The sequence below is a fragment of the Podarcis cretensis genome (assembly GCF_951804945.1).
Source record: "Podarcis cretensis genome assembly, chromosome: 4".
In the NCBI taxonomy this organism is placed as follows: domain Eukaryota; kingdom Metazoa; phylum Chordata; class Lepidosauria; order Squamata; family Lacertidae; genus Podarcis; species Podarcis cretensis.
Window position 1 is genome coordinate 107,828,843 of NC_137173.1, and position 14,038 is coordinate 107,842,880.

The window sequence follows — 14,038 nt, forward strand, 5'->3', positions numbered from 1 at the left end:
TCCCCAGAGACAACAACATCATGGCTGATGCGCTATCCAGGAAGCCGCAGTATCTGGAGGAAGCAGCACCGGTAGCGGCCAAACACATTTTCGCACCCAAGGCGTGGGCATGCGCTTCGGCCACCGTAGACCTGGAAGCAATACGGCGCGAGCTGCGAACAGTTTCCTTCGCACGATCCAAGATGGAGGAGGTGCGCAGCGGCACGGCGAAGGACGACGAGTTCCAGATACGCGACGGACTGCTCCTCCGCAAGGGGGCCATCTACGTGCCGGGAGATGAACTCCGCACGAGAGTACTGCAACAGCTACACGACGCACCCAGCGCCGGACATTTCGGCAAGGACAAGACGGTGGAATTAGTAGCCAGAGACTTTTGGTGGCCCAAGATGCGGGGAGAAGTCGCGGATTACGTCACGAGGTGCGACACATGCCAAAGTGCCAAGCCAGTACACAGACCGCTGGCGGGACTGTTGGAACCGCTGCAGACCCCGTCCGAACCGTGGGAGAGGGTGGCCTTGGACTTTGTCGCTGACCCGTCCAGCTTGAGGGGCAAAACAGCAGTACTCGTGGTAGTTGACATGTTCACCAAGATGGCGCACTTCATTCCTTGCGCGAAGGTGGCCACAGCGGAACAGACAGCCAAGCTGTTCATAGACCACGTGTTCAAGGTGCATGGCCTGCCACGGTCTATCCTGTCCGACCGGGGGCGCCAGTTCATCTCGAGTTTCTGGCAGAAGCTGATGGGGATCCTGAACGTCAAGGTCAACCTAGCGTCGGCAAGACACCCGCAGACCAACGGACAAGCGGAGAGGGTCAACGCCGTCATGCAGCAGTACCTGAGATGCTACGCCAACCAGCAGCCCTCGACCTGGGTGGACTACCTGCCCCTGACCGAGTTTGCCTACAACAACACACAACACGTGTCCACGGGGGTGACACCGTTTTTCGCCAACAACGGGCGACATCCCAGGACCTTCCCGGGCTTAGAGAAAGAGGGGGAGGGGGAGCCGCAGGGAGCAGAGGCATTGGCAGAGGAGTTACAGGAGGTCCATGAACAGCTCCGAAGGCAGTTAGACCTAGCAAAACACGTATACAAGATGCAGGCAGACAAACACAGAAGAGTGGGGGAGGACATACGGGTAGGGGACAGGGTCTGGTTAGCAGCCCAGGCAGTGCCGGCCAGATCCTTAGCTAAGAAGAAGCTAGGACACAAGCAGCTAGGCCCTTACCTAGTCGAGGCACAGATCAACCCAGTGGCCTTCCGTTTGACACTACCGGAGGGTTCCAGAATGCACCCGGTCTTTCATAGATTGGTGCTAACGCCCTACAAGGCGCCTCACAGGTTTCAGGAGGCAGGGACAGCTCCCAGTCCGCTTAGAGACGCACCCACGACAGGGGGGTCGCCGAGGGCGGAGCCATTCAATGAGGTAACGGAGATTTTGGACTCAAGATGGGGGGAAGAGGGGGTCGAATATCTCCTCGCAAGGGAAGGTGCCCCGGCCAGCGCCAACAGCTGGGTGCCGTACTATGCGGTGGAGGAGCACTACCTCAAAGACGAGTTCCACACACTCTTCCCACACAGGCCCATGCCGGAAGATTATTTTGACGAATATCTTTTCACTCCCACACTCTCAGCCAGTACTTTTCAGGGGTTCTTCTCGGCTGAGGAGACGGCTCCAGAGACTACCTCGCCGGAGGGGTTGATCTCAGACTTGGGTGCGGAACGCTCTTATTGGTGGGACACTCAACCCGAGGAGGAGTGGCACAGGAGACTGCTCAGAGGACCCTGGCACGCAGACTCCCCAGGGGGAATGGGGGGACAAGGGGGCATGGACGGGTTGGGGGAGGACCCTGGGTTCGAGCACACTGGCAACGAGATGGAAGCGGAGGAGAGCGACGTCGATGTACCCGTCACGGACTGGCAGCATGCCAGGGGGGAAGAACTGTATCCGGCATGCACCCCCACAGCATTGGAGCACCCGGAACCCACGCCAGAAGAGGGGGAGGGGGGAAGGGGGGCTTCGAGGGGGGGATGGATGTCAGGGACTCAGCGGGAGCGCAGGGAGGAGAGGAGATGGAGAGCGAGGGGGAGCAATCCGAGGGCAGCGTAGGAGAGGATGACAGCAGCCCAATAGATTCCATGAGCCTCTCCTGCGAATCGGAAGTATCATAGAAGGGGGCGTCGATGGGCAGGTCAAGGGGGGACCCAAGGGGGACACCCCAGAAGCAAGGGGCCAGCGGGGACTCCCAGAGCAGCAGTTGGAAATCAGGACCAGCTTCCCCACCAGAGCGTAGTGGGGGGGAGGAGTCCCAGGTATCAGAGCCCACATATTCACCACCAGTGAGAGAAGAGGAGTCAGGGGTGGCCACGCCTCCATCGGAGAGCGAGGGAACGGTCAAGAGGAAAGTTGCAGGCTGGGCTCGCGCGCCATGTTCAAATGTACAGGCGAGCGGCACAGCAGGTAGCCCGGATAGGGAACCAGGTCCTAAAGCCCGCCGGAAGGAGGGGGAAGAATCATCAGGGTCAGCGTCAGAGGAGTCCAGGAAGGATGAAACCCTAGCGGGCAGGAGGGCCCAGAGGAGAAAGGAACTTAGGAAGAGGTGGAGCAAGGCGAGAGTCTTAAACTGGTGTGTGGAAGGGGCGGAGACTCAGACGGGACTTCGCCGGTCTAAGGTCGAGATGTAGAGCTGCGCGCTGCGGCTTTAAAATGGAAACTGAACCTCAATAAAGACTTTTGTACATAACTACAGCCTAGCGTTGGTCCTCTGTGAGCTGGGACCTGGATTAAAACTAGTGATTAAAATGCAAGCTCCACAGAAGCCTTCCTTAGGTTGATCTCAAAGAAAAGAAAAGAAAAGAAAAACAGAATAAATGCTTGTGACACTTGGACTACTCTGTAGACTTTCAGTACTAAAACAGGGAATTTTAAATAGGCACTTAAAGGCAAGGAGGCTTTGGATCATGAGACAAAGTTGGAGAGCAGTTTGGCAAAATGAGCACAAGAGAAACCAATGTCCTGGAGTCTGCATTTCTACACAAAACATTTACAGTTTTGAGCTGTTGAGGGGTTTAAAAAGATTTTTCCTTGCCTGCACAGTGTTGTTTTTTAGGAAGAAAAACACGACTGCTGCTAAATCATTGACTTGGAATTGACTCTCTTAAAGTTGTCATTGTTATTTACTGTCCACCTTGTTCCAGCAGAAGAGCATGTTTTCCCATCATTTTTCTCCACAATGACTTTGTGGCCTGTCAATGTAATTCCCATTTTACAGGTAGAGAAACAAGGCTTGTCAATGGCCAATACAGAACCTATTGCCAATTCAGGATGTTTATTTAATCTTTTCATCACCACATCCAGTTCTTTGCCTCTTACACCATTGAAGATCCTTGACTTCCATGCTTGGCAGCAAAGAGCCTCTCACAGTTCATCATTTAGGAAACTATTGCCTTGGAATGCAACTATTGCCCTGCTCATTCTTCATGCACAACTCTTATTTTCGTGCTTTCAGTTTTCTTAAAGAATACAGCAGAGTGCCCTGAAGTTACAACTTTCCCTGTTGGCTTTGGTATTAAACAGCACGCTATTTTGGGGGGTAAAATTATAGTTTTATAGTTTATTTTATTAAGCTTATTATACTAGGTTTTTTTAAGGACTAGAATATTGATTTTACAAGAATTACTTCCTGCTCTGCAAGCCATACTCAGGGAATATATAAAAGCTGGCAAATGGGTGCCAATGTCATGTTGGGATACTGCCAGGGAGATAAAGCCCATCATGACTCCCCGTCGCCTCCAGACGATCCATCGATCTCCCGTAGATACAGTATCAGCAATTAGCGACATGAGCTCCAGAAATAGCTTGCCACATTCCAGAGCTGATGCACGCTCTATCAGCAGAATTCACACAGCGAAAGATGCACGCAGGAGAGCATTATTTAGAAGTTTATTCAGCGTTGGTCAGAACAAAGGAAAAAACATGACTGCCTGCTTGCGTGTTCAGGCACAGAGAGAGAAACGAAAGCATAGACACAACAGAAACTTCCTGTGAACAGGAAATACGCAGACTGTGACTCACAAAGCCTGCTCCCTTTTAAGGTGGAACGGAAATATCCTAACATGTCAACATTTCCATGCCTAGTTATGAAGTGTTGATAGAGAATCGTTGTTATGGAGAACATAAAGGCTCCAGTGAGCAGTAGATAATTCACTTAACAAAAAGTCATCCCTATTTAGTAGTAAGCACTGAACTGTAGTGAACATTACCAACTCCAGTGATTTGGAGTAGGAAGAGAATTGAAAATACAGGCAGGAAATGGAAAAGACAGCAAGGGGAAAAGAATGCTGTCAGAGCTGCCTCCAGGTCCCAGCTCACAGAGGACCAACGCTAGGCTGCAGTTATGTACAAAAGTCTTTATTGAGATTCAGTTTCCATTTTAAAGCCGCAGCGTGCAGCTCTACGTCTCGACCTTAGACCGGCGAAGTCCCGTCTGAGTCTCCTCCCCTTCCACACCAGTTTAAGACCCTCGCCTTGCTCCACCTCTTCCTAAGTTCCTTTCTCCTCTGGGCCCTCCTGCCCGCTAGGGTCTCATCCTTCCTGGACTCCTCTGACGCTGACCCTGACGATTCTTCCCCCTCCTTCCGGCGGGCTTTAGGACCTGGTTCCCTATCCGGGCTACCTTCTGTGCCGCTCGCCTGTACCTTTGAACTTGGCGCGCGCGCCCAGCCTGCAACTTTCCTCTTGACCGTTAACTCGCTCTCCGATGGAGGCGTGGCCAACCCTGACTCATCTTCTCTCGCTGGTGGTGCATATGTGGGCTCTGACACCTGGGACTCCTCCCCCCCACTGCGCTCTGGTGGGGAAGCTGGTCCTGATTTCCAACTGCTGCTCTGGGAGTCCCCGCTGGCCCCTTGCTTCTGGGGTGTCCCCCTTGGCTCGCCCCTTGCCCTGCCCATCGGCGCCCCCTTCTGTGAATCTTCCGATTCGCTGGAGAGGCTCATGGAATCTCTCGGGCTGCTGTCATATTCTCCTACGCTGCCCTCGGATTGCTCCCCCTCGCTCTCCATCTCTTCTCCTCCCTGCGCTCCCGCTGAGTCCCTGACATCCATCCCCCCCTCGAAGCCCCCCTTCCCCCTCCCCCTCTTCTGGCGTGGGTTCCGGGTGCTCCAATGCTGTGGGGGTGCATGCCGGATACCGGTTTTTCCCCCTGGCATGCTGCCAGTCCGTGACGGGTACATCGACGTCGCTCTCCTCCGCTTCCATCTCGTTGCCGGCGTGCTCGAACCCAGGATCCTCCCCCAACCCGTCCATGCCCCCTTGTTCCCCCATTTCCTCTGGGGAGTCTGCGTGCCAGGGCCCTCTGAGCAGTCCCCTGCGCCACTCCTCCTCGGGTTGGGTGTCCCACCAATAAGAGCGTTCCACACCCAAGTCTGAGACCGACCCCTCCGGCGAGGTAGTCTCTGGAACCGTCTCCTCAGCCGAGGAGAACCCCTGAAACGTACTGGCTGAGAGTGTGGGAGTGAAAAGATATTCATCAAAATAATCCTCCGGCATGGGCCTGTGTGGGCAGAGTGCGTGGAACTCGTCTTTGAGGTAGTGCTCCTCCACCGCATAGTACGGCACCCAGCTGTTGGCGCTGGCCGGGGCACCTTCCCTTGCGATGAGATATTCGACCCCCTCTTCCCCCCATCTCGAGTCCAAATTCTCCGTCACCTCGTTGAGTGGCCCCGCCCTCGGCGACCCCCCTGTCCTGGGTGCATCACTAAGCGGACTGGGAGCCGTCCCTGGCTCCTGAAACCTGTGAGGTGCCTTGTAGGGCGTTAGCACCGATCTATGAAAGACCGGGTGCATTCTGGAACCCTCCGGTAGTGTCAAACGGAAAGCCACTGGGTTGATCTGTGCCTCGACTAGGTAAGGGCCCAGCTGCTTGTGTCCTAGCTTCTTCTTAGCTAAGGATCTGGCCGGCACTGCCTGGGCCGCTAACCAGACCCAGTCCCCTACCCGTATGTCCTCCCCCACTCTTCTGTGTTTGTCTGCTTGCACCTTGTATGCGTGTTTTGCTAGGTCTAACTGTCTACGGAGCTGTTCATGGACCTCCTGTAACTCCTCTGCCAATGCCTCTGCTCCCTGCGGCTCCCCCTCCCCCTCTTTCTCTAAGCCCGGGAAGGTCCTGGGATGTCGCCCGTTGTTGGCGAAAAACGGTGTCACCCCCGTGGACACATGTTGTGTGTTGTTGTAGGCAAACTCGGCCAGGGGCAGGTAGTCCACCCAGGTCGAGGGCTGCTGGTTAGCGTAGCATCTCAGGTACTGCTGCATGATGGCGTTGACCCTCTCCGCTTGTCCGTTGGTCTGCGGGTGTCTTGCCGACGCTAGGTTGACCTTGACGTTCAGGATTCCCATCAGCTTCCGCCAGAAACTCGAGATTAACTGGCGCCCCCGGTCGGACAGGATAGACCGTGGCAGGCCATGCACCTTGAACACGTGGTCTATGAACAGCTTGGCTGTCTGTTCCGCTGTGGCCACCTTCGCGCAAGGAATGAAGTGCGCCATCTTGGTGAACATGTCGACTACCACGAGTACTGCTGTTTTGCCCCTCGAGTTGGGCAGGTCAGTGACAAAGTCCAAGGCCACCCTCTCCCACGGTTCGGACGGGGTCTGTAGCGGTTCTAACAGTCCCGCCGGCGGTCTGTGTACTGGTTTGGCCCTTTGGCAGGTGTCGCACCTCGTGACGTAATCCGCGACTTCTCCCCACATCTTGGGCCACCAAAAGTCTCTGGCTACTAATTCCACCGTCTTTTCCTTGCCGAAATGTCCGGCGCTGGGTGCGTCGTGTAGCTGTTGCAGTACTGTCGCGCGGAGTTCATCTCCCGGCACGTAGATGGCCCCCTTGCGGAGGAGCAGTCCGTCGCGTATCTGGAACTTGTCGTCCTTCGCCGTGCCGCTGCGCACCTCCTCCATCTTGGATCGCGCGAAGGAATCTGTTCGCAGCTCGCGTCGTATCGCTTCCAGGTCTACGGTGGCTGAAGCGCATGCCCACGCCTTGGGTGCGAAAATGTGTTTGGCCGCTACCGGTGCTGCTTCCTCCAGATACTGCGGCTTCCTGGATAGCGCATCAGCCATGATGTTGTTGTCTCCGGGGATATATTCTATCCTGAAGTCGAAATCCGCAAAGAACTCCGCCCAGCGGATGTGTCTCTGGTTCAGGAACCGCGCCGTGCACCAGTACTCCAGGTTCTTATGGTCCATGCGAACTTGCACCGTGTGTTTGGCTCCGATGAGGAAGTGCCGCCACGCCTTGAAGGCTGCATGAATGGCCAGCAACTCTCTGTCCCAGATGGTGTAGTTCTGCTCCGACTTGCTGAGTTTCCTGGAGTAGAAAGCACACGGCCTCCAATCCCCTTGCGGGTCTTGCTGCAACAGGACTGCCCCCACGGCTCTGTCGGAGGCATCCGTCTCCACCCTCATGGGTTTGCTGGGGTTCACATGCAGCAGTTGTTCCTCGGAAGCGAAAAGACGCTTGAGTTTCTGAAAAGACTGCTCCACCTGCTCCGTCCAGATGAACTTCTTCTTCTTGGAGCTGAGGGTGTCCGTGATGGCCGCCGTCTGCATAGCAAAACCCTTGATGAACTTGCGATAAAAGTTAGCAAAGCCGACAAACCTCTGGACCTCCTTCCGATTGCGCGGGCTCTTCCAGTCCAGTACTGATCGTACCTTGGCGCTGTCCATGGCGATTCCCTTGTCGGACAGCTTGTAGCCCAGGAAATCCACCTCCGTCATGTCGAACTGGCATTTCTCCAGTTTGGCGTAAAGCCTGTGCTCCCGTAGTCTTTGCAGGACTTCCTTGACATCTCTCTCGTGAGCCTCCTGCGATTCCGAGAAGATCAGAATGTCGTCGAGGAAGCAGACGCACTTCTTGTAGAGGAGCCCCGCTAACACGTGATGCATGAAGGCTTGGAAACAGTGGGAGCCATTTTGTAAACCGAAAGGCATAACCCTATACTCATAGGTGCCCAAGGGCGTGAACATGGCCGTCTTCCACTCGTCGCCCTCCCGCATGCGTATAAGATTGTACGCCCCTCGTAGATCCAGCTTGGTGAAGATGCGTCCCTTCCTCACCGTCGCGAGCAAGTCGTCGATCTTGGGCATCGGGAAAGCTGTGGGCTTGGTTTTCGAGTTTAAAATTCTGAAATCAACTATCAGCCTCTTTTGGGGCGTGTCTTTTTTCTTCACAAAGAACACAGGACTGCCCCCCACTGCTTTGGATTCTCGGATGAAGCCCCGCTTCAAATTGTGATCTATGAACTCCCTGAGCTCTTGCAGTTTGTCTTCAGACATGGAGTACAGTTTTCCGGTCGGCAGCGTTGCCCCCGGCAGGAGGTCAATCTTGCAGTCGTAGGGTCTGTGGGGAGGCAGCTTGTCTGCTTCCTTCTCGCAGAAGACCTCCAAAAACGCCTTGTACTTGTCGGGTACCGCTTGCAGCATGCCCAGTTGTAGCTGTGGGTCATCCTCTTGCCCCTCGTCCTCCTGGTTAGTCATGATGCAATGTTCTGCGCAGTAGGAGGAGCAGAAGGTCAATTTACGCTGGTACCATGCCAATGCCGGGCTGTGCCTGTCCAACCAGCTCATGCCCAACACTATGGGCGTGTCTGACAGGTGGGTGACGTTGAAGCTGATGACTTCGCGGTGATTTCCAATGCGCATCACCATTGGCGGCGTTTGCTGTACCACCTGTCCCCCCAGCAATTCTCTTCCATTGACTGTCACTACTTTCAGGGGCATCGCGGCAGGCAGGAGCGCTATGCTATGTTGCTTGATGAAATCCACTCCTATAAAGTCTGCATTGCTACCAGAGTCAATGGTAATAGGAACTTCCATGGTGAGCCCATTGGGAAGCTGGAGTGTTGCGGTGAGCTGCACCACTGGTTTGGGCGGGAGGGGGTCTGTGGGCTGTAAGATTCCTGGGGACTGCTTCACTGACTCGTCTGGCTGGGCCCCAGCGGCTCTGCTTCCAGCCAGACTTCGTCGTTTCCCTGCTGCGGTTCCCTCTGCTGAGCTGCTTCTGTTACTTTTGCTGAGGCTGCATTGTGCTTGCGGAGCCTCTGGGGGCACTCTTTTGCCATATGCTGAGCACTTTCGCAGATGTAACACTTCCTGTTCCCTCTAGGAGGCTTCACCTTGGCTGCTCCTGGTGTGAGGGCTCTGGTCGCTGACTGAGCCTTGGCACCACCTATCTCCATTGGCTCCTCTCCCCCTCCCAGTGGAGGCGTGGATTGAGCGCGCGCTGAGTCTCTGGGGAAGAAAGGAGGTGCCCTTGCTGGCGTGCGTCCCCAACGCCCTTCATCTTTGCTCCAGGGACGTTCTTCTAGCCTCACACCAATCATCAGCGCCTTCTGGACCACTTCTTGAGTGCTCCGTGGCCTCTCCCCCCTTGCGATTTCGTCTTTCACAGCCCCGTTGAGCCCCTCCCAGAACAGGTCCCTGACGGACGCTGAGTCTTTTTCCCATCCCAGCGCGTTGACCAATGCAAAAAAGCCGGAATGATATTGCCTTACAGTGGCTCTGCCTTGTTTCAAACCGTGAATCTCTTTTCTAGCGACATCCACATCTATCTCCGATAAAAAACAATCGTCCATTGCCTTAATGAAGGCTTTTGCGTTTTGGAGGGCTGGATCATTATCTCTCCACAGATTGCGCAACCACGCTTTAGCTTCTCCATGGAGATGCGTTAGTATGAAGCCTACTTTCTCCTGCTCATCTCTAAAGTCCTTCTCCAGCAACTTTAGCGCAAAAACTACGTCTGCTCTGAAGTTAGGATATTGCTGCAGACTCCCATCGAAATGCGACACCAGGCTCCCCCCTCTCTTCCCGAGCCCGATCCCTTCTGATTTGGCTCCCTGTGGCCCCTGTTTGGTCAACATTTCCAACCTGTTTTGCAGATCCTTGCAGACAGCATCTGATTCCTCTCCTCTCCTCCTTGCCGCTCCTATTTCTGCGTTAAGTTGTACCACGGCATCTTGCAAAGCTGCCAGTCGTTCTTCTGTAGTCATCTTGTGCTGCTTTTGTGAGCTCGCGAAGCACCAATCTTCGCCCCTCGCTGCGTCCTCTCACGTTGCGAGGTTCTTTGAAATCTGAGACGGGACTTACTGTCAGAGCTGCCTCCAGGTCCCAGCTCACAGAGGACCAACGCTAGGCTGTAGTTATGTACAAAAGTCTTTATTGAGATTCAGTTTCCATTTTAAAGCCGCAGCGTGCAGCTCTACGTCTCGACCTTAGACCGGCGAAGTCCCATCTGAGTCTCCTCCCCTTCCACACCAGTTTAAGACCCTCGCCTTGCTCCACCTCTTCCTAAGTTCCTTTCTCCTCTGGGCCCTCCTGCCCGCTAGGGTCTCATCCTTCCTGGACTCCTCTGACGCTGACCCTGACGATTCTTGCCCCTCCTTCCGGCGGGCTTTAGGACCTGGTTCCCTATCCGGGCTACCTTCTGTGCCGCTCGCCTGTACCTTTGAACTTGGCGCGCGCGCCCAGCCTGCAACTTTCCTCTTGACCGTTAACTCGCTCTCCGATGGAGGCGTGGCCAACCCTGACTCATCTTCTCTCGCTGGTGGTGCATATGTGGGCTCTGACACCTGGGACTCCTCCCCCCCACTGCGCTCTGGTGGGGAAGCTGGTCCTGATTTCCAACTGCTGCTCTGGGAGTCCCCGCTGGCCCCTTGCTTCTGGGGTGTCCCCCTTGGCTGGCCCCTTGCCCTGCCCATCGGCGCCCCCTTCTGTGAATCTTCCGATTCGCTGGAGAGGCTCATGGAATCTCTCGGGCTGCTGTCATATTCTCCTATGCTGCCCTCGGATTGCTCCCCCTCGCTCTCCATCTCTCCTCCCTGCGCTCCCACTGAGTCCCTGACACATGTTATACAAAATTACGAAAAAAAGACCCACCTCCTCCAATAAATGTGCCTTAACTTTCATGAGAATGGCTCATGGAAGGCAAAGGAACCTTGCAAAATCGAAACTAATAAAACTGGTGGGAGGTGGGGGGGATCTATTATGCCAGTCTGGGATGCAATTTATAATAAAACTTGGGAAATATGCAAGCAACATTAAACAAGATGAAAAAAGGTAATCCACTGCACTTATAACAAAACACACACAGAAATGAGAGAACAAAAGCAAAATAGCTGCCTAATGCTTCCACAATTAATAGATCCACTTTTTAAAAAAATCAATTCTGTGCAAGCTAGAAAGATGTCAGGAAGGAACAATTATTCATGGCTAATTACTTTTTAGAAGATGATGGCGATAGGTTAGTTTTTTCTGGTATTGATGAAGAAATCCCCCCCCCCCCGGGAAATCATTTGCAAAGGTTACCAAGGATATGAATATATGTGTGAAGTACATGAATAAGATAGGATGAGTAAAGTAATACTAGTACAGTGAAGGTCATCAAGACAACTCAGCTAATAGCTAGGAATTACCATTTGTAGAAATTCAAACATGCCATTAATATGTCTAACTCTCAATTACCTCTGGGGAGAAATGATTTATTATGAACAGTTTGATATAACACCTACAGAATGATTTGCTGCCAGATCATATGGTTTTTTACTTGCAAGTTACTGTGTTCCCATGCAAGTGTGCATAGCAATGCACTCTTGAACACATTCAACTGAGTTGTTGGACTAACCAGTGCAATGTGACCTGCTGCACAATGGGACTTTCCCCCCTCTCCTGCTCCTGAGTTCTTCCCAAGTCTGCTCGAGAGGATCAGGAGAAACTCCAGAACAGCATGCAGCAAGAGCAAAGTGCAAATCATTCCATTTGCAAACAGAAATGCTTGCAGTGATGGGGAAGTCGTCTTAGCACACCGTTGAAGTCCAATTGTTATTATCTCAGAAGAATGTAGCAGTGATGTGTAAAAGTAGCAATGTGCAAATCCGACAGAACATTTCCCATTTATAGCCCATCTTCTGGCTCTGAATAATGTTTTAACATTGTGTGTTGTTGTTGTTTAGTAGTTTAGTCGTGTCCAACTCTTCGTGACCCCATGGACCAGAGCACGCCAGGCACTCCTGTCTTCCACTGCCTCCCGCAGTTTGGTCAAACTCATGCTGGTAGCTTCGAGAATAATATCCAAGCATCTCGTCTTCTGTCGTCCCCTTCCCCTTGTGCCCTCCATCTTTCCCAACATCAGGGTCTTTTCCAGGGAGTCTTCTCTTCTCATGAGGTGCCAAAGTACTGGAGCCTCAGCTTCATGATCTGTCCTTCCAGTGAGCACTCAGGGCTGATTTCCTTAAGAATGGATAGGTTTGATCTCCTCCAGCAACATAATTCAAAAGCATCAATTCTTCATCAATTCTTCGGCAATCAGCCTTCTTTATGGTCCAGCTCTCACTTCCATACATCACTACTGGGAAAACCATAGCTTTTACTATAGGGACCTTTGTTGGCAAGGTGATGTCTCTGCTTTTTAAGATGCTCTCTAGGTTTGTCATTGCTTTTCTCCCAAGAAGCAGGCGTCTTTTAATTTTGTGACTGCTGTCACCATCTGCAGTGATCATGGAGCCCAAGAAAGTAAAATCTCTCACGGCCCTCATTTCTTCCCTTCTATTTGCCAGGAGGTAATGGGACTAGTGGTAATGATCTTTGGTTTTTTGATGTTGAGCTTCAGACCATATTTTGCGCTCTCCTCTTTCACCCTCATTAAAAGGTTCTTTAATTCCTCCTCACTTTCTGCCATCAAGGTTGTGTCATCTGCATATCTGAGGTTGATATTTCTTCTGGCAGTCTTAATTCTGGCTTGGCATTCATCCAGCCCATCCTTTCGCATGATGAATTCTGCATATGTTAAATAAGCAGGGAGACAATATAAAGCCTTGTCGTACTCCTTTCCCAATTTTGAACCAATCAGTTGTTCCATATCCAGTCCCACCAATAAGAGTCGCCTGTGCCAAACCCTGAGAGGGAGCCCTCTGGGGAGCTAATCTCCGGCGCCGTGTCGTCCTCTGAAGAGAAACCCCGGAACGTGCTGGCTGAAAGTGTGGGTGTGAAAAGATATTCGTCAAAATAATCCTCCGGCATGGGCCTGTGTGGGAAGAGTGCGTGGAACTCGTCTTTGAGGTAGTGCTCCTCCACCGCATAGTACGGTACCCAGCTGTTGGCGCTGGCCGGGGTACCTTCCCTGGCGAGGAGATATTCAACCCCCTCTTCCCCCCATCTTGAGTCCAAAATCTCCGTGACCTCGTTGAGCGGCCCCGCCCTCGGTGACCCCCATGTCGTGGGTACGTCTCTAAGCGAGCTAGGAGCTGTCCCTGGCGCCTGAAACCTGTGAGGTGCCTTGTAGGGAGTGAGCACCGATCTATGAAAGACCGGGTGCATTCTGGATCCCTCCGGTAGTGTCAACCGGAAGGCCACTGGGTTGATCTGTGCTTCGACTTGGTAAGGGCCTAGCTGCTTGTGTCCGAGCTTCTTCTTAGCTAAGGATCTGGCCGGCACTGCCAAGGCTGCTAACCAGACCCAGTCCCCTACCCGTATGTCCTCCCCAACTCTCCTGTGTCTGTCTGCCTGCATCTTGTACACGTGTTTAGCTAGCTCCAACTGCCTTCATAGCTGTTCATGGACCTCCTGTAACTCCTCTGCCAATGCCTCTGCTCCCTGCGGCTCCCCTTCCCCCTCTTTCTCTAAGCCCGGGAAGGTCCTGGGATGTCGCCCGTTGTTGGCGAAAAACGGTGTCACCCCCGTGGACACGTGTTGTGTGTTGTTGTAGGCAAACTCGGCCAGGGGCAGGTAGTCCACCCAGGTCGAGGGCTGCTGGTTGGCGTAGCATCTCAGGTACTGCTGCATGATGGCGTCGACCCTCTCCGCTTGTCCGTTGGTCTGCGGGTGTCTTGCCGACGCTAGGTTGACCTTGACGTTCAGGATCCCCATCAGCTTCTGCCAGAAACTCGAGATGAACTGGCGCCCCCGGTCGGACAGGATAGACCGTGGCAGGCCATGCACCTTGAACACGTGGTCTATGAACAGCTTGGCTGTCTGTTCCGCTGTGGCCA